This window comes from Balaenoptera borealis, assembly GCF_965194805.1.
Source record: "Balaenoptera borealis genome assembly, chromosome: 8".
NCBI classification, from domain to species: domain Eukaryota; kingdom Metazoa; phylum Chordata; class Mammalia; order Artiodactyla; family Balaenopteridae; genus Balaenoptera; species Balaenoptera borealis.
In genome coordinates, this window is record NC_138865.1 from 39867602 (window position 1) to 39887180 (window position 19579).

Below are 19579 nucleotides of genomic sequence, written 5' to 3' on the forward strand. Positions count from 1 at the left end.
AAAATACCTAAGTATGAATTGCCTTTGACATTGGCTCCTCTTTGTAGCTGCCATTTTTTCCTCCCTCTAAATGCATAGACTTGGAGTTTTGCCAGATTCATTACAATAATCATCTCGGCTCAGAAGCCATTCTGCTCTTTCTCTTTACAGTAGTTTTGCCCCACAAATGCATGCAAATCCCTCTGGTGCCCTTGAGTCTTAGGTCTTCCGGCTGGAATTGACTTTGTGACCTTCAAACCAGGTGGGGTTAGACATAAAGCCATCATATTAGGGCTTCATCCCAGCTGTGATAGGCTCCTGACACTGAGCTTTAAGTTTAGTGGAGGTATTTTTGCTGTGTTGGTTTTGTTTTCATTTGTCTCCTCAGCTGAATATGAGTGAGTTGGGCCTGATCAATTGCCTCACCCTGTCTACAGACTCGAGCTCTAGGATGCAGGGGAAGCATGCAGGCGAGGGCTGGGCCTTGGACTTCCCAACCAGAACTGAGGACAGCAGAGCCCTCCCCGTCAGTCTGCCCTCTGGAGCAATCACAGCAGAAAGGGCTCTTGGCACCAAGCCACAGAGGAGAGTTTCCAGGGCTAGAGCCCAACACAAGATGAAGAAAAGGGAGGTTGGAATCACAGTTGGTGATTATACGGGTTGAGATGGACAAGAGAGGAGATGAGGCCATATCCTCTATGAGGCTTTCCATGACCCTCCATGCCAAGTGGACCCTCCCTCCTTTGTGTTACTACCAAAGCCTCACAGTACGTCGCATATTCTTCTCATAGTGCAAGGCAATTATGTGTTTACATATTCAGCTCCCACATGAGGCTTTCATGTCCAGGGACTCTCACTCATTTGTGTATCCAGTACGATGCCTGGCAAGCTGTCGGCATTCAATGAGCGGGCTAAGGCGAACCAGTGCCAGTTGAGTCTTACAAACATTAACCAGGGAAGTCCTCTGGGCAAGATGAGCAAGAGTGCTGTGAAAATCCAAATCCCTTTTTAAGACCTGAAAGTAGAAATCAAGAGTTTAGAAAGCCTCTAAACTCTACACGTCAAAGCAATCTTGTCCCAGGAGTTCTTTTACAAGTTCAACAAAATAAACCAAAATCATGAATTAAAAAAAAAAAAGAGCCCCTGTCAATGTCATTGTCAAGGATCAAGCTTTCTTAGAAATGAAAAATGGGAGCTGGAAATTCTCAGGAGCACCAAACCAGCCGGTCTAAATACAAATAAGGCTGCTTTCAAGAGCCATGTCATCCCTTCATTCAATTTAAAAACACATTTTTAAATTCTCGGCCCACAAAGACTGAATTCAGATATAAACACAAAATCTCACCACTCCTGACAAGATTTAAAATTTAAAGAAGGAAAATTATTTTCAGATAAAGATATCCACATAGGCAAGGAAAAACAAATGCTTTCAAAAATCTCAAGGGGTTTCAGCCTGGGACTGGCCATCCATTTAGCCTATGACTTCCTGCCCAATAATTCCACCATGCCTGAGCCAGAGCCTAGAGCTTCTGTGATGAAGAAACAAAGGAGAAATCTGGAAGCCCCAGCTCCATCAGGAGCTGTGCCCAATGTCACTTCAACCAAATGTAAAATAGATAGCTAGTGGGAAGCAGCCGCATAGCACAGGGAGATCAAGTCGGTGCTTTGTAACCACCTAGAGGGGTGGGATAGGGAGGGTGGGAGGGAGACGCAAGAGGGAGGAGATATAGGGATATATATATATACATATAGCTGATTCACTTTGTTATACAGCAGAAACTAACACACCACTGTAAAGCAACTATACTCCAATAAAGATGTTAAAAAAGAAAAGAAGCAGCAATAGGCCAATAGATACACTGGTCGGCTTTATACTTGCTGTGGTGGGAGGGTGGATTGAGTGCACGGACAGCTCTTGTGAACCAGCGTGAACAACTCTGGGGGTATCTACTCAGCACTAGCCTATCTCTGCCCTGCTGAGAATTAACCCTCCCACGAGTGGACCCCATGACCACATTAGGACTGTGTGATTCTACCACCCAGCCACAGTGAATGGGCTCAGGGCTGGGTACCTGGCCCAAGCTGGGTCTCTTCCAGGAATCTGGACCTGGAATCCAGGGCCGGTCAGTAAACCCCTTTTTCTGCTTAAGTTGATTTGAAGGGGGTCTCTGTTACTTTCAACCAAAGGAAACTTGACCCAGTTCATCAACATATCTGCGGGGGTATTCAATGGGCAAAAAGCAAACAGGCTCTCTGTAAGTGGAAGTGTCTTCAAATTGTTTTGGTGAAGGAAGTGATCCTAACATCTGGAATTTTTAGCAGAGACTTCTTGCCCCATTACTCCAAAAGGACTGAGTTAACAGAATTACAAAGACAACTCCCTCCAACAAGAGTCTTACAAGCAATAACAGCAATTAGTCTAGAAAAGTATAGGTTAAAATGCAAATTATATATATCTAAATATACTGAAGTGCCTAAAATAGGTATCAGATTTTTTTAACCTAACACTAAAGTCATATGAGCAATCATTAATTGGACTTACGGAAATGTATTGTTTGGCATTTTTTACACTCTTACCATTTCTTTTATTGTGATGCAGGAAACTTCACACCTACCTATAATTCTAGTTTATCTCATATATAATGAGAAAAGGCCAACATAACTTGAGCGTCAGTATGTATTAATATTTCATTATCATTTTGCTTTAGTTTAGCTGGGGAAGAGATGGGTCTTGATAGTATCTATATATATGGTTGAGTATGTAACCTGAAATTTATATCTTAGCATTTAAAAATGTTAAGTGTCTTTTTAGATCTCAATCTGCTTTTGGTTTTTGTTGTTGTGTCCTTTCCTGGACATTGGTCTTTCAGCTGGGATAGATTTGATTAGATGCTTCCTCCCATCTTTTGCTCACATGCTTTCCTCTGAGTAATGGCCACCCTGACGTCTTTAAAAGTCAAGATGAGCTCAATCTTTCTCAGGGGCCTCAGCTAAAAGTACGGATCTCTTATGTCAGCAAAAATTCACTCTCTCCCAAACGCCATATGGCTCTGCCCCATTTAAGCCATCATTAGGCCAACTAGATGTTGTATTCTTAACATCCTAAGGAGAATGTAGATGTGAAAAGTAAGGAGAAGGAATTGATATTGATATTGATTCTTGCTATTCTATTTTATAAAACATTCCTTGGGTTGCAAAACCGCAGGCAGAAACTGGTTTCTATTCTAAAGATCACCAAATATACTCTTAATCTTAAAAATTTAACATTACACCGTAAGTATTATCTTTGTGTAGAGCTGCTACTGACCTGTGCTAAGTGCAAATTATTAGAAAAAGTGTCACTGTAGTCAGACACCACCCTTAGGTACTGAGCTTGGCCAGTAGCCCAGGGCCGGATTCCAGGCCCCACACACCCTCTCAGCCACTTTATGGGGTAGATCAACAGTACAGTCACAGACACTCACCTGCCTTTGTGGTTGAGAAGCTGTCTTTACCTATTTTTCCAGCTATGCATTTGAGAGATGTGGTATAATAAAAGTGTACAATTTCTACTAACCTATGAACTTTTGAAAATGAAAAAGTTATGGAAAACTTTGAGATCAACTTTAAAGTTCTTTTCCAACAGACACCTGGGCATAAACATGGAAGAGAAATAAGCAAGAAGCTGTATTATTAGAAGTTCTATTTTTGGGGGGAAGCTGGATATACACACAGTGAAGTGAATAAAGTATATTAATCCTAAACCTATACCTTGATGATTTTTTACTGGTCCAGACACTCAATAACAATAGCTCAGTTCAAGATCTAGAACATTTCTAGCACCCCATAAGATTTCCTCTTGCCATTTCCCAGGAAATGACTCCTGCCCAAGGCAATCCCTTTCTGACCTTCATCACCTCCATTCACGTTGACCGTCCTTTGACTTGGTATAAATGGAATTACACACAGTACCTACCATTTTATGTCTGGCCTCGTCCACTCAACACCATGTCTGAGGGGTCCTTCCATGCTGTAGCATGTATCAGTACTGTGGTCTTTTTTGTTGCCGTGTAAAATTCCATCATATGATGGTACCACAATTTATTAACTCTCCTCTTGATGGATATTTGGGTTGTTTCTAATTTGGACCTATTATTAATATAAGTTTAGTAGTTCCTTTGAATCTAAGGACTAGAAGTTCATATTTTTACTCAATGTTATTCCACAAAGAATCTTACACAATGAAATAATAGTAAAATAGAGAAACGCAGAAAACTAAAATAAGGATAAAATATCAATGCCTTGGGCAGATAAGCCCAGTATGCAATCTGTCAGGTCTTTAGAGTTTCAGTAATTGCATTTCAAGTTAAACTCTGAGCTTCCTGGAAGCCTAAACAAAGAGGGAAATGCGGTGAATTACATAACATTTGTAATAGGAAAAAAGAATTAGTCAGGAGGAGCAAAACTTCTGTTGCCTCTAAGTTCCAAAGAAAGACCTTCACATGGAGCTTCATGGTAGGAGTTATTGAGACATGTAAAGACTAATGTCCTCAAGGTGACTCTATAAGAAATGTATGAACAGATTTTTAAATCACTATTTCTTTTTTTTAATGAATTTTTATTGGAGTATAGTTGATTTACAATGTTGTATTAGTTTCTGCTGTACAGCAAAGTGTCAGTTATACATATACATATAACCACTCTCTTTTAGATTTTTTTCCCATATAGGTCATTACAGAACATTGAGTAGCATTCCCTGTGCTATACAGTAGGTTCTTATTAGTCATCTATTTTATATATAGTAGTGTGTATATGTCAACCCCAATCTAGATCACTTTCTTTTAGTGCACATAAGACATGACCACAACTCAGCAGATTTTTCAACAATATCATAGTACAGTGGCATTGTTCATGGGTGTGTATTTTTAAAGAAAGAAAAGTATATTAGAACATCATATATCCTAAGTCAGGGGTCAGCAAACACCAGCCCCCTGACCAAATGTGACTTGCCTCTTGTCTTTGTAAATAGTTTTATTTCTTCATTTACACACTCTCTGTGGCAACTTGCCTGAATAGTCAAATGGTTGCAACAAAGGCCATTTGACCTACGAAGCCTAAAATATTTACCATCTAACTCTTTACAGAAAATGTTTGCCAATTCCTGCTGTGAATTAGCAATAGGATAGAATACCAGGTACTGTTTTTTCTTGGTTATTGCTCATGCCTTTATATAGTCTCCACCCCTTTGGTATGGGTAGGACCTGTGACTGGCCTCTAACCAATACAATATGGCAAAAATGAAGGAATTTTGCCAAATTGGTAGATTTTTATTTCATCAAAAGAAATATTATCCTGGATGAGCCTGACTTAATCAAGTGAAAGTGCGAAAAAGAAGGACTGGTCTACCATCAGAGACTTCTCTTCGTGCTGGCTTGAAGAAGCAGCCTGCATGCTGCAAGGGGGCCTCTGGAGAGGGCCATGTGTCAGGGAGCTTTGGATGGCCTCTAGGAGCAGAGGGCCTCAGTCCTGCAACCCCAAGGAACTGAATTCTTCCAACAACCAGATGAGCTTAAAAGAGGACCCTGAGCACAGGGTAAGACCACAGCACTAGCCAACACCTTGACTAAAGCCTGGTGAGACCCTGAAGCAGAGGATCCATCTCAACCATGTCTGAATTCGGCCTATGGAAACGGTGAGCTAACAATACATGTTGTTTTAACCCACTAAGTTTGTAGTAAGTTGCTACACAACAATAGAAAGCTAATACACTTACCTAGTCTCCCCAGTTTTTTCTACAGTACACATATGGTTTAAACATGAGAGACAACCACAATTTTTATAAAGAGTTCTTATCATTTAGAAGTACACACTGAGTTATCTAAGGATAAAATGATATGATGTCTGAGATTTGCTTAAAAAAATGGAGAGGGGACAACAGAATGATACAGATGAGATGAGATTGGCCATGTGTTCATAATTCTTGAAGCTAATTGATGGATTCATGGGGATTAATTACACTACTCCTTCCACTTTTGTGTATGTTTGAAATTTTCCATAATAAAAAAGTTTTTAAAAATTAGACTCATGCATACAGAATTAGCTTAAAGGATGTTTATAGTTTCTGTTACAGGAAAACTAAACAATTTAAATGTCTACACAGGGAACTGGTTAAATTAATCACTATAGACATACAGTCTGTTTATATGTATCTTTAAAATTGATTGCATAGAATAGTAATGCTGTTAACATTTTTCTGTGGTCTTAGAATTTGATATAAAATAAAATATTTGTAAGTAACAAAACAAAAACCACAAAGCTTATGTATTTTTTAAAAATCCATCTGAGAAAATTCTGCTCTGTCAGGCAGTGACTGAATTCAGTCTAAGTTCCCTGGTGGCTCCCCTTAGTGGAAGGATCATAGTGGGGGTGCCTGGAGGAGGGGGGAGCCTTGGAGCCACCCAGTGACCCCCCCTTACCCATCACCAATCCCTCAGTCCTCTGCTGGATCACAGGCAACTTTAGGTGGCATGTTTGGCTGAGGGTCTCCAGTCCCACTATGAACAGACAGAGGCAAGGAAGAGGCTTGAGCCAAACAGCTAATTCAAAATTTCAGTACATCTTGAATAAACACAATCATGATTCTCAAGAAAGGTTTGAACTATGACCACTTTTAGGGACTTCCAATTTTTACTTCAGCCCATATGGCTTCTGATTCGTATTGTCACCAAGAGATTTCTCCATTTTCCTAAAAACCGTAAGTTCCTCAGTTCTGCCACGTCCTATTTCCCCCAGGTCCCTTGGTCAGTAAGATTAAGGGACAAGTTATACCCACACTACAATGACTCTTGGGTTCATTTTTTACAGTCACTATTCCAGATCACTTTAGGGCGAAATTTCAAAAGGCAATGAGAACATGGTAAATGTTCTGCCAAAATATGTGCAATCACAAAATGCCAGAGATGAAAGTGCCTTTATAAATCATTTAAAGTATCTTTATTTTACTAACCAAAAAAAAAAAAAAAAAGGAGAGAGAGAGACCCAAGACATAATGCAACAACAACCAAGGTCACAAGGACAGGCAGAATACCTGAAAGTTGATCCCAGATATGTGCTTTCCCACCAGTGCTGGGTTGCCCTCTTCGAGTCAGTCCTTTTCAATCTTAATGAGTAGCCCAAGTTCAGACTAATATGTAGACTTACAGAGCAGTAGCACAAACCTGAAATATGGGTGGCCAGGGAGTCTAGAAGGAAAGGAGACAGGGAAGAAGGGAGAGAGGAAGAACAGAAAAAGAGAGAAATCTAAATGGGCAATAGACAAATTAAAAGGTGTTCGAGGTTGTTAATCAACAGGTAACCGCAAATCAAAATCACAGTAAGTTACCACCACCCAACATATCAGGGAAGTTAAAATCAAAAAGACTGTACCAAATGTGGCAACTGGAACTCTCAGACATCACCTGTAGGGGTACAAGTGTGGTACATCATATGGTGAAACCACTTTGGAAAATTGTTTAGCAGTCTACTAAAATTAGATATACGCATATCTGGTGAGAAAGCAATTCCACTCCAAGGTGTTTTCCCAACAGAAACGCATATATATGTTCACCAAAAGAGATATACTAAAATGTTCATAGCAGCACTATTCTTAATAGGCAAAACTAGAAACTACCAAAATATCTAACAACAGCAGATGTATAAATAATGTATTCTATCATTCATATGCAGAAATATGAATGAAGCACTGCCATAGGCAACAACATAGATAAATCTCATAAAAAATGTTAGGTGAAAGAAGCCAGTCACAAAACAATATATTTCAATGTATATAAGTTTCAGAAGCAGGCAAACCTAATTAATGGGTGTGAGAAGTCAGGTTCATGATTTTTAGGGGGAGAAGAAAGTGGAAGCAATTGGAAGTGGTCATGAAGGCATTTTTGGAGGTGCTGGTAGAGGTCTATATCTTTATCTTAGTGGTAATTTTATCAGAATTATTCACATTGTGATCATTTATTGTGCTATATACTTGTAGTTTGTGCACTTTTCTGAATATATACTAACTTTCAATAAAATAGTTTGTTTTATATACATTAAAATAAAGAAAGTGGAAGGAGCTGGTTTGGTAGAATTCTTCTAAGGATCTCAAGACTCTTGATCAATGCAACTTTCTTGAACTTCCTAACACCACTGAAGGACATTTTTTCATTGTGATCTCAAATGTCAGCTCCATTTCATAGCTATAAAAAGAGATGTCTAGTAGGTGGTAATACCAAGATCATAGACATCATATTAGATCACTAATAATCTCAAAACAGCAGAAGGGAAAAAGGAACTAACATAATTAAACAACAGATATGTTACCAGTGATGTTCTCTATACTTGGTATGAGTTATCTCTAGAATTCTCTCAGTAACTCTTTGTTATAAGTATTATTATTAATTCCATTTTATAAAAGGAGGAACTAAGACTCAATGCACTTAAGCAATTTGCCCAAGGTTGCAAAGCTCCTAAAGAACAGAACCTAGATTCAAATCCAGAATTTCTTGCTCCAAAATCCCAGAGTTGTTCCATCACAACCCACATGGCCCTGGGCTATTAGTGCCTTTGACTTTTACCAATAAAACAACTTCATAAAACTTGTGCCCTTATAAATATCTCATATAAACAAAGTATCCTGAGGTGATTTCTTAGGAATATTATTGCATTGTGGTTTGTTGCCATTTACAACCTAGAAAATGTCCCTTTACTCCTAATAAGAAAAAGAAAAAGGAGGTACAGTTTCCCTGACTCCCAAATAATATTTAACTGCCCAGGACGTAGCCAGAGTACAGCCAAACCACTCCTGCCACAGGGCCCCAGAAGCCCTTCTGCAAAAGGGTGGGAAGGGGGCTACCAAGACCAAGGTACTCTTTTAAAGCTTTTCTTATTGTAGCTGTTTTATCATTCATATACTTTCAATAGCATCTCAATGACTGTTTTATAGGCCAACTATAGCTTAAGGTAATGCTAAAGACATTACGAGTAGCTCCCTTTTAAATTTTTAACCAGAATAAAAGTTTACAAAAATCACATATGCTCCTGAAACCGTCAGATTCTGTATCCAAACAGAAACCTGGACAGTTTTACAAGGCAGCTTACGGATTTTATGAGGCCCCACCAGTACTTGATGTCCATTACAACTACAAAAACTAAAGTCTTGGTGACTATCTATAGCCAAGTATGTGATGTTTTCTGACTTAAAGGTCATTTTCAAGAAGGATTACAGAAGAAGATGAAGAAAGAAGACATTCTATTTTTCTCCTTTTCATTAGACAAGAAAACCAAATGTTTCCACACTTGGGGAGGGGAGGCACTGAGAAGGAGGACACTAAAAGTTGCAAAATTATGCAACCACTGAAGAATCAATTTAAACTACCCAACCTGATAATGCTTAGTTTAGAAGAGGTTAATGGTTGTCTTTTATTGAAGAGGAATGAGCTTTGTTAAATGTATCGATAGTGCAAATATTAATAATTGAAGCATAAATCTTTCCCACTGTCCCATTAGACTTACTGTATCATATACACGATGATGAATTTAATGCTTCTACTTTTATATATAGGAGCCAATAGTAGAATCTCTCCCAAATCTAGATGGCTGGGTCCCTGAAAAGTCTTCCTGGCAGGAGAATTCCCAGCTGTAACAGTAACCTGACAAGAAAATCAGGGCTGAAGGAAAAGGTGGAGGGACTCTTTAATAAATATTTTTGTACTTACTAACAAACAATGATAAAGCCAGCACATTGCAGTCGATAATGACATTTTTACACACCTTAAATTAGTAATAACGGCCTCTATACAGTTACCCTTCATTGCCTTTCTCTTGATTCCATTAAGATATTCATTAAGATCTCCTTTCCTCAAGTTTCAAAGGGATGCTAGTGAATCCACTTTATCTTTACAGGTAAACTACAAGCTAAGAGGCGGCTTTTCCTGTCTTTCGTTTTCCAGCGAAATGCCTTTCAACCATTCAGATTTCACAATTCAGAGCTGTGGCTGCCGCCATCCCTCACCCCACCCAAATGACTTCCTGCCTTGGTCCCCCAGATGCAGGGATTCGTTTTCAGTAGAAAACATCTTATAATACCCGAACTGACTTGTGCGTCCCAGAATTATGGTCCTGATGTCAGTATACTCCTTCCCCCTCCTGCTTCCTTGCCATACCAGAATAGTCTACCTTGAGACCTAGCTTTCCTTTCCCTCAGTCTCCTTCTGCCTCACTGCAAACACTCCGGCTTTACTTCCTGTGATGGTTAGTTTTACATGTCAACTTGGCTGGGCTATGATACCCAGTTACTCATTTAAACACCAATCTAGGTGTTGCTGTGAAGGTGATTTTGTAGACATCTGTAATCAGTAGACTTAAGTAAAAAAGACCACCCACAATAATGTGGGTGGGCCTCATCCAATCAGTTGAAGGCCTTGAGAGTGAAAACTAAGGTTTCCCAGAGAAGAAGACATTACCATCAACTTCTGCCTGATCTTCCAGGCTGCCGGCCCGGACTGCAGATTTCAGATTTCAAACTTACCAGTCCTTACCCCACAATTGCATGAGCCAATTTGAGAAGGCTCCCAGAGAAGAGAAATAGACAAAGACAGAGACAGAGAGACAGAGAAAGAGCAAACCGGTTCTATGCCTGGAAAGCCCTGACTAATACACCCCCCTTCCTACCTTCTCTATTCCTACTACCGCTAATTATCTCAGAACAAAAGACTCACAAGCCACTCATCTTAGAAGTGGATCTCACAGTCATTCCATGGTAAATTTTACACACTGATATTTCATAGAAGTGGAACTTAAAGTTGTGTGAAGACGGCTATAATTTTCAAGGCAGCTTCTGAAAAAGATTCTTCGCTTGGCAAAACTTTAGTCAGGCTCCTGAACCTTCTCCTGGGTCCATATGTGCACCTCCTTGTAAAAATCTAGTTTTAGAAAGAACCCTGCTAAAGAGTTTACCCAGGACCTCCCCCCACCCTCACTATCTGATCCCCCTCCACCATCCTCCAGGTGATGTCTGCTCACCCTGGCCTGTCTTCAGCAAAGAATCCTGTTAGGTCAGTTTAGCCAGAATTCCCCTTACCCTTAATGTTTCCTGTTAGTATTCCATGCACTGACCTCCACCCTGCTCCTTAGCTATGAATTCCCACTTGTCCAGACTGTATTCAGAGTTGAGCCTAACGTCTCTCCCCGACTGTGAAATCCCATTGCAGTGGTCCCTGTACCTATTGCAATGGTCCTGAAGTGAGTCTGCCTTAACATCTTTAATGAGCATCATTATTTTTTTCTTTAATCATTCCGGTTAGAAAAAAATTGCCCTGTCACTTGATTGTAAGCCAACATGGGCTTGTGTTACTCAGTTTAGAAAGGGTGGCATTTCAGCCAGAAACTTGTTTTCTCGCTCCAAAGCCGAGCACATCTGGGGAACCCAAATCACCTTCCTCAATCCAAAGAATCGTGGGAAACCCAGGCACAGCTCCAGAACACACTGGGACAGGCCTGACTGCACCAGCGCTGAGCTGGTGCTTCTGGAACTTCACCCCACACTCTTACATTTGCAACAGAGCTACTCGGGACTCCTAAGGACCTTCTGCTAGATGTCAGCCTAGGACCAGGTCAGACGTGTGGGGCTACTTCCCACGAGAATGACCAGTTGCCAAGCACATCTCCAACTTACTCTCAGAAATCTGCATAACATGTGGCTGAATTTTCTCCCCTTTGAAGGGGAAAAAAAATTAAGATTTTTGAAATCTAAAACCCTACTCAGAAGTTAACATGTATCCTGTAGGGAAGAAAGAAAATAACCCAGAAATCTCATACTGTTTGAGATTCAAGCATTTATCAAACAGTTATTTTTCTATTTCTAAGAAAGTCTTTTTCGAAAGAATTTTCAAAGTTCTTAAGGCTGCTAATTGGAAGAAAAAGGACAACATAAAGCTTAGCTTATTTCCAACAGAAGACTGTCTACAAATAATCATTATTACTGGGATGGGTGGTTATTGATTTGAAAACTCACCAATAAGAAATATAATGAGACCACTCCACTTTCAACGTCACTTCTCAGGACTTACGACCAGAAATTGTCGTTAGTGTCCTTCATGGGAAGAACCACTGGCCAACCCCAGTTGACTAAATGATCCTCTGTAGATCTGGACAAACTAAATCCTAGAGCCAGTGATCAATGAATAATGAAGGAAGATTTTTTTTTAAGTTCCTCAGGTCATTGGTGAGAACAAAATATCACAGAGAAACAGGGCAGAGGTATCCTGTAACCTCTCAGTCCCCTGAGGAAAAGACCATCTACACCAGTTACCAGCTGCCCCTTTACCAGGGTCCCGAAAGCACCCAAAACTCCAACACCATCCCACTTGAGGTCACTGACCTCTGCAGGCCTGGACAAATGGGGTTTCCTGCCCAGTGCTGATGTCATCCCTGGTGGGTGGGGAGGGCAGATCTTTACCCCACATCCTGTGACTACTGTGGTTCTGTAGGAAAAGGAGACACAAGATTCCAACAGACACTGTCCTGCAGAGTGCTAAGCCTCAGGTCTCATGCTCCGTTTACCTCCTGATTCGTCAGCAACTGGAAGAATCTCAATTAGAAACAGCTGAAGAATCAAACTGTCTTGCATGAGGTTGAAGAAACCACCATGCAGGGATAAATGCAATCTCATGTTTGCAGAGCCCTGGGGTTTTGGCAACGCATGTAGAATGATTTATTTGAATAATTACTATGAGTGAAACATTATACTTTATTAGATAAACATGAATGAGTCAAGTTCCCCAACCTCAGGGGGTTTATATCTGATGGGGAAGGCTGGCAAGTTCAGAGGTAAAAAGTGGTGGGGGACATTTGCTTAATTGAGGAAGACAATCCTACAGAAACCCACAGGCAGAAGCAATTAATTGCAACTAGGAAAATTGAAATAGTCTGTCTAATAAATTAACAGGAATTTGGGTGGTTTCCCCTAGAAGCTCAAAGGAAATTTAGGGGATACTTGGAATTAAGGGAAGAAAAAATATGGAGAGAAGTGACACAAAAGGGAGAATGACCCCCAGCAACATGGCAGCAGGCAGAGGCCCCTGGAAAAAGAAAAGACTTGTTCTGGGTTTATAGACTGAGCTGTCTTCCCCATCTATTTTTCTTAAGCCTTCAATATAAGTCTGTAACACACAACAGTCCTCTATAGAGTGCTTGGGGACAAAAAAAAGAAAGAGACTGGGTCAATGCTTGGGATCAGCAAGACAAACAGAGCCCTTTTTCCTCCAAGATATATAAATGTTGAAAACTGTATTTGGAGGATTGTACTTGAATATTAAAGAAACAGAGACCAGAGGACTTGGTAATATTTGGGTTTCACACATAAAAATGGTAAAGCAATAAATTTTAAAATGACAGCGGGAGTGTAAAGGAAGGAAATGACTTTCACATTCTATGATCCTGAGCTAGTCCAATCAGTATTCACGTTTTCTCTCACTGTCCTATTGTTAACTCATTCTAGTCCCTCGGACTAAAACATCTTCTTAAGGTGCATCCGAATGCTACCTCCTTCAGGAAGTCTCTCTGTCTCTTCCAGGCAGACTTAGGCACTCCTCCTAAGCTCTCATGCACTTACCTCAATTAATCCCATTCTCCCTGGCTAGAAAATGCTTAGTCACTGGAAGGTCTCCCAATTAAACAGAAAACTAGACTCAAGAATAGGAGCTGGGGCTTCCCTGGTGGCACAGTGGTTAAGAATCCTCCTGCCAACGCAGAGGACACGGGTTCGAGCCCTGGTCCGGGAAGATCCCACATGCCGCGGAGCAACTAAGCCCGTACACCACAACTACTGAGCCTGTGCTCTAGAGCCCAGGGGCCACAACTACTGAGCTCACATGCCACAACTACTGAAGCCCGTGAGCCTAGAGCCCATGCTCCGCAACAAGAGAAGCCACTGCAGTGAGAAGCCCGCACACCACAACAAAGAGTAGCCCCCGCTCGCCACAACTAGAGAAAAGCCCGTGCGCAGCAATGAAGACCCAACACAGCCAAAAATAAATAAATAAAATTTTTTTTAATTAAAAAAAAAGAATAGGCGCTGCATGTCTCTATCTGTGTGACCTCAATGTCCAACACAGCAGCTGGCCCATATTTGGTGCTTAATCAAAGTTTCTGAAAAAAGGAGACGAAAGAGGAAGATTTCAACTGGAATGTAGAGGACGATTATTATGTGATTAAAAGGAAGGAGGGACATAAGAGGAATGGCCTGGTTAAACATGGTGGCCTGAATAGATGCATTTACCTCTGCTCTCTTCTGAAATGCCACTGAAATGCAAAAAATTTAAGGAATTCGAGGAATTTTTTTCACTATCAAGTCACAAGACCAATATTTTTGGGAAATGGGAAGTAGAGGAGGAGTTAATGTAGCTGTAAAGGATGAAAACCAAGTGTCTAGAGAGGGAGACTCCTAAGAGCAGTAGAAATGCATGCCTGGGAGAGACTGGATACAGGCCCAACGAAATCATGGGTCCGAAAACAGGGAAGTGGGTCAAACCTGAACACGAAGCTTCCAGAGCTACCATCCAGTTCCATCAGGGTACCACCATCTCCCACACTGGCAGGCCACTAGGGGATTGTTCTCTGGAGATTTTAAACGAGATTCTCTAGACCTTCAGTGGACGTGCTATATCCTTCTTTGATATAATACATATTAAATATATGTGTACCGTATCCTTCCAGCTCCCTTATGCCAGGCCTGTCAACAACTCCGACCCCAGATCTTGAGGTTCCACCAGAGGAAAAGTCCAGTTTAGGGCCTGATAACCAGTATTGGTAAGTTGACTCTGCACACAGAACTTTTAATAAACTTTCTAGTGACTCATTATTAAATAAAAAGTTTTAAAAGCCGTTACTCTCACTTTATTTCCCCTTTAAATACAATCTAATTTATTTATACCCTGCAGGTGCCCAGTGTTAGTTTTAAAATGTAAAGACTATAGCCAAACAGAGAAAATGTCTAGAGGAAACAAGAGAAGCCAAATCCGAAACGATGTAGTGTGGGTCAAGCCCCCGCAGAGAGAAGCACAGAACTAGAGACCCAATTAGAGCGGAAAGGAGTCAGGTTTGCAATAGAGAGGCTATTGTAATTAAAAATCAGAGTTTACTTTCTAAAGAAGCTCAGATAACCCTTACAGATGTCAGAATGAGGCTGCATCAAAGATCTGTCCTCCTCTAATTCTTAATAAAATAAAATAGAAAAAATTAATAAAATAAAATAATTTTTTAATTAAAAAAAAAGTTTTACCCAAATTCTAATCAAGGAAAGGTGATGTAACTTTTTGTCCTAAATTTCAAAAGTGGCAGCAAATGAAAGAAATGGGAGATTCTCAATAGACTTGGCGGTGGGGGGGGGGGTCGTCTCTTGGATAGATTGGGAAAAAAATTCCCAGTTCTCTACTTCCTCCCATTTATAGACTTTTCCATCCTTGTCCTTTGCCATGTGATGCTGCTGACTGCCCACTGGGGTTAGAATTGGCCAGAGGATATGTTAGCAGTCACGATGCAAACAGAGGCTTTAAATGTGCTTGTGTGACTCGACTTAGCTTTTTAGGCTGTGATCCCACCAGGTAGCAGTCCCCTTCCATCTTGCTCCCCAGAGTGAAGATACGGAGCATCTCTGAAGCAGACAGGGAGCGTGGAGTCCAGTCAATGCAGCCAAACCCAGCCTAGATCAGACAAACCAGAGCTTACTGGCAGACTCCTGAGCGTGAAAATAAGCATTTGTTTTGTAAGGCACTGAGATTTTGCAGTTGTTTATTGCACAAGAAAAAACTATTATAGGCTCCTAACTTAATCCCCCTCTCTTAGAAACAATCCTAAGGGATGAAGATGTGTAGACAAACTCCTCCAATGTGTACTGTATCCACACTAATTTGGAGAGAAGCATATTGAGTAGATGTACAGGCAGCCCAGGAAAATGGAGGGAGGAAATCCTCCAGAGGAGAAGCATTTACCTCCCATTACAAGAGGTCAGGATCTCAGAAGAGGCAAGAAAATCACCAGGGCTAAATTAAGGGAACTCTAAAGCCATGTTCCTTGGGAGTAGAATAGACGTAGGCAGAGTAGACCCTGGTGTAGGACAAGCTCAGGGCTCCAAGAAAGGACTCACCGTCCCAGAAGAACATTCCTCCACAGCCCCAGCCATACACCTGTGGACAAAGAATGCCACCTGCCACATCAGCAAACAACCGATGTTGCAGCCATCAAGTCATCAGCTACTACAGCTGCCCAGTTGGTGAGCCCTGAGGGAACTCAGGATGGAGACAAATAGGCTACTCACCACCAGGCCATCAGCCACTGTAGTTGCCCCCACATGTGCACCCCAAGGGGATTCAGGATGGGAAAGCACAGGATACTGGCCTTAGACAGTTAAGGTGCATATCAAAGGAATGATGTCAACGAGCCCAGACTCTTTCATCTCCCCATACACAGAAAAGCACTAAATTCATTAACTTGAGATGTCTGGTTTTCTTTAATTAACAGTAATCTTTTGATGTTCCGACTACCTGGGTTTTGTTGCAAAAACTCCTATGTATCCTGGTTCCTCCCTTACCTCCTCAGAGCATCCCTCAGAGGTGAGAGGCTGCCTGCCACCCACCTCCCCTCCCCAGGTTGAAGTCCTCGGAAAGTCCACAAATAAAACATGATTCTCAACTTTTAGGTTGTGCATTTTTTTTCAGTTGACACACCTCCAACTTCACATGTCCTGGTAATGTCAAAGTAACAAGAGTACATGGAAAACAATATTCAGTTTTCAGACTGCAAGTCAGAAAGACAAATAGGTCGTAGATAAATAGAAAGCTTGGGAGAATTCATGTATAATACAGTATATGGACCAGAAAGTGGGCAGAGCTGTGCAAGCTGGATCAAGATCAAAAGAAATGGCGTGGCAGCCAAGCAAACACTAAAGCACAAGAAAAAACAAAGAAAAAGAAAGAGGGAGAAATAGAGAGAAGGAGGAAGGAAGAAAGGGAGAGGAGAGGCAAATAAAGGGTATAATCAGAAAGAAGGAAAGAGAATATAATCCACGGAAGACAAGACAAATTCCCTGTGAGTGCTTCTTGCTACAAAAGAATATAAGAAAAACATGAATTCAGTAAAGCACTAATTCAAAGTGAAAATGAAGATGTAAGGGAGTGAAATGAAAGGGAGATTGTGGAACTAAGGAAACAAAGTAGGGATCAAAACAGCATCATTATAGAAATAATAAGCAGAAACAGTGACTAACATGATATTATTGGCATAGACTGACAAATTGCTGACATAGAATGAAGGCTTGGGTTAATCATAGTATAGAAGGGTAGAAAGTTTTCCTTGACCCTCTTAGGTCCCTGGCTGGGTCTGAAAATTAAACTGACAAAGACAGATTAACAAGAGAAAAGCATACATGTTTTATTGAATTTTTACCTGTACATGGGAGATTTCACAAGAGACCCAAAGAAATAGCCAAAGCAGGAACCTTTTATACCTTCTAGACAAAGAAACAATACATTTGTGAAGAATTGACAAGAGAAAGGGATTTGAGCTGGGGCAGTCTAACTAGGGCTAGTTAGTCCTTCTCTTGCTTAACTAGGAAGATAAAAGTTAGTTTACCAAGGTTTGTCTGCAGGATCCTCAGGCTGGTCTCTGGGCTAAGTGTCTGTCTCCAGTTAAAGGAGACTTTATTTCCCACCTTTAGGCAGAAAAGGGGAAGCTTCTTCTGCATTTACTACTTCTCGATTGCTTTCATCTCAAAATAATTTTTATGTCAAAGAGGCATATTTTGGGGTGACATATTCTGGTTTCCTTCAACAGCAAATGAAAGCAAAAGTGTAAAAGCAATTGAGAGGATACACAGGAACAAAGACAATAATTGATGTCCATAAGATAAAGAACTCAATAAATGGAACAGAGAAGATAGTAAAAAACAAAAAAGAATAAAATTTTCACAACACAAAAGAAGAACTAAACCTGAAGTTCAAAGGGGCACAAAACTGATAGGATACTGTGACATTCTCAAGAAGATATTAATTCCAACAGTAAAGAAGGATTCCTTCAGGCATGGGGAGGGAGATACCCAAAGGGATGAGAACAAAGCTGTGCTCAGGCTTCCAAAAAACAATATTCAATGCCAGAAGCCAAGGAGCAATGCCTATAATATTCTCAGGCCTGGAGAGATTACCTCAAGTGTGACAGACACAGCCAAATAATCTTCCAGCATGAACACAGAGATACATGTTTTCCAACAGAAAATAACAGAAGAAATGTAGGACCCAAACAGCACCGCGGGGAGGAGAAAGTGGGATTCTGGACCACAAAATACAGTCAGACAAAAGAGTAGAGAAGCTGTGATTTTAAAATTATACAACACTTGATAGAAAGTGTAACCCAGGAACTTTGCAACTAGACAATTTGCCCTTTGAGTATTATGCTAAGGGGGTGAACTGGGGAATAAAATTCCTATAAGTTCTTCTTGAAAAATATTACTTATAGATAAATCCAACTCAATAAAAGAAGGAATAAAATTTTTTAAAAAAAGACAGACATGGAGAAACCTTGATCAAAAAAAAAAATTAGTGGTAAGCATTAGCCCATCTATTTAAACATCTAAGACTAAAGACCAAGGTAATTGTGGTTACAGAATAGGATGTAAATCATCAGCTTTGACAATTGAAAGCAATCAAATGAGTACTGAGAACTCAGAGGAGCAGGAGAAGTAGAAGAATGCACCTTTCCTCATGGGTCACAGTAGGGAGTCCACTGCTCCATCCAAAACGGAAAACTAAAACTTAAAAAAGCGAAAGGAGGGGGCTTCCCTGGTGGTGCAGTGGTTGAGAATCTGCCTGCCAATGCAGGGGACACGGGTTCGAGCCCTGGTCTGGGAAGATCCCACATGCCGCGGAGCAACTGGGCCCGTGAGCCACAACTACTGAGCCTGCGCGTCTGGAGCCTGTGCTCTGCAACAAGAGAGGCCGCGACAGTGAGAGGCCCGCGCACCGCGATGAAGAGTGGCCCCCACTCGCCGCAACTAGAGAAAGCCCTGGCACAGAAACGAAGACCCAACACAGCCAAAAATAAATTAATTAATTAATTAATAAAAAAAGAAAAAGCAAAAGGATTCCCAACCTTTTCATCTTTTTTTTCCCCTTAATTTCAGAAGCACTATTTTAGGAACTATTATCACATGTGGTGAAGAAACATGTGTCTGATGTTCAGCAGTTCCTGCAGTTTCCCTTCACTTCTTCTGTTAAATTCAAGTAAAACTGAACTGAATATGTTTTAAATATAGCTTTCATTTTTATGAAAGTGCTTTCATTTATATAAAATTAGTTCTCTCCCTTTTCCTCTATGGATATATTCACAAAGACACATGTGAGAAGGAAAAAATATATATATTTGGGAAGTGATGTGTACCTAATGCAAATGAGGGTTATTCTAGGTTAGGGATTAGCAAACCACAGCCTACAAGGCCAAATCTGGCCCTAAATAAAGTTTTATTGGAACATAGTCACATCTCTTCATTTACATGTTATCTATGGCTGCTTTTCTGCTACAAGGGCAGAATTCAGTT

General features: G+C 40.7%; 1 protein-coding gene across 1 annotated transcript in view; it reads right to left on the reverse strand.

The window, feature by feature from the left end:
* Window positions 1-19579, reverse strand: part of LOC309633015 (uncharacterized protein) — a 63854-nt gene that overhangs the window by 27442 nt on the left and 16833 nt on the right. The gene's annotated exons all lie outside the window — the stretch shown is intronic.